This window comes from Habropoda laboriosa, unplaced genomic scaffold (genome assembly GCF_001263275.1).
Source record: "Habropoda laboriosa isolate 0110345459 unplaced genomic scaffold, ASM126327v1 scaffold72, whole genome shotgun sequence".
Taxonomy (NCBI): domain Eukaryota; kingdom Metazoa; phylum Arthropoda; class Insecta; order Hymenoptera; family Apidae; genus Habropoda; species Habropoda laboriosa.
Window position 1 is genome coordinate 177,133 of NW_017100188.1, and position 1,005 is coordinate 178,137.

The following is a 1,005-nucleotide window of genomic DNA, read 5'->3' on the forward strand; positions in this document are numbered from 1 at the left end:
ATATATATAAAATATGTATATATGCATATGTACATACACACACACTTCACTTTTTTCATATTTTTACCATTATTATTAATATATTTTCCATCTTATTATTTACAAGAAAGACAATGTTGAAAAAAACAATCGATACTGATCGATCGATCGTACCAAGAGTTTCGATGTGACGCACGGTCGATGGTTAACAATAAAATGGCGGTATTCTTGAGTTTTACCTTTAAAAATGTGATGCTACGTGGCTTTACAGATATGTTCGGTATTTTTTACACTTACTTTTACATACGTGCGTGTGTGAGCGCGTGTGTATATATATATATACACACACACATACATATATACATACATACACACATATATATTTTATGTATATTAGATTCATTTTTTACTCTGCAGTGACAACAGTTGTGGCTAGTACATTTATATATCTTCGTACATTAATTAGTTCAGCTTTCTTCTTTTAACACCCATAATTTTTTCTTTCGCCTCGCTGTACCCTTTTCTTTCTTTCTTTTTTCTCTTTTTTGTCGAAGATTCATCCGATACTTATGCCGTGCATTACGTATTTTTTCGATCATGTTTTGCTTCACATAATATATATGTATGTGTATATATATATACACACACACACATACATGTCGATTCTTCTTTTGTTAAGTTTCAATCGAAGTTACAACGTCGATATTTCTCGGATACTCGATTCGATTTTTCGCGATCGATCCGAACAAGCGAGAACTGGTCGAAAAATAGGGGATACTTCGAGATAATTCGAGATCGTGTAAGGATCAGTACAGAGATCTTGAATTTTCGAATTCTCATTTTATTATTAATATTTATCGATATATCATCTCGTAAAGAATCGTATTCTATAATTTAAGCTCAGCTGCATTATAAAATATCGACTATAATTCTACGCAATATTTTACGAGAAACGCTACGAAAAATTTCTGTTCTATTTTTTTCTCTGTTATTATTATTATTATTATTATTAATTTTTTCTTTTCA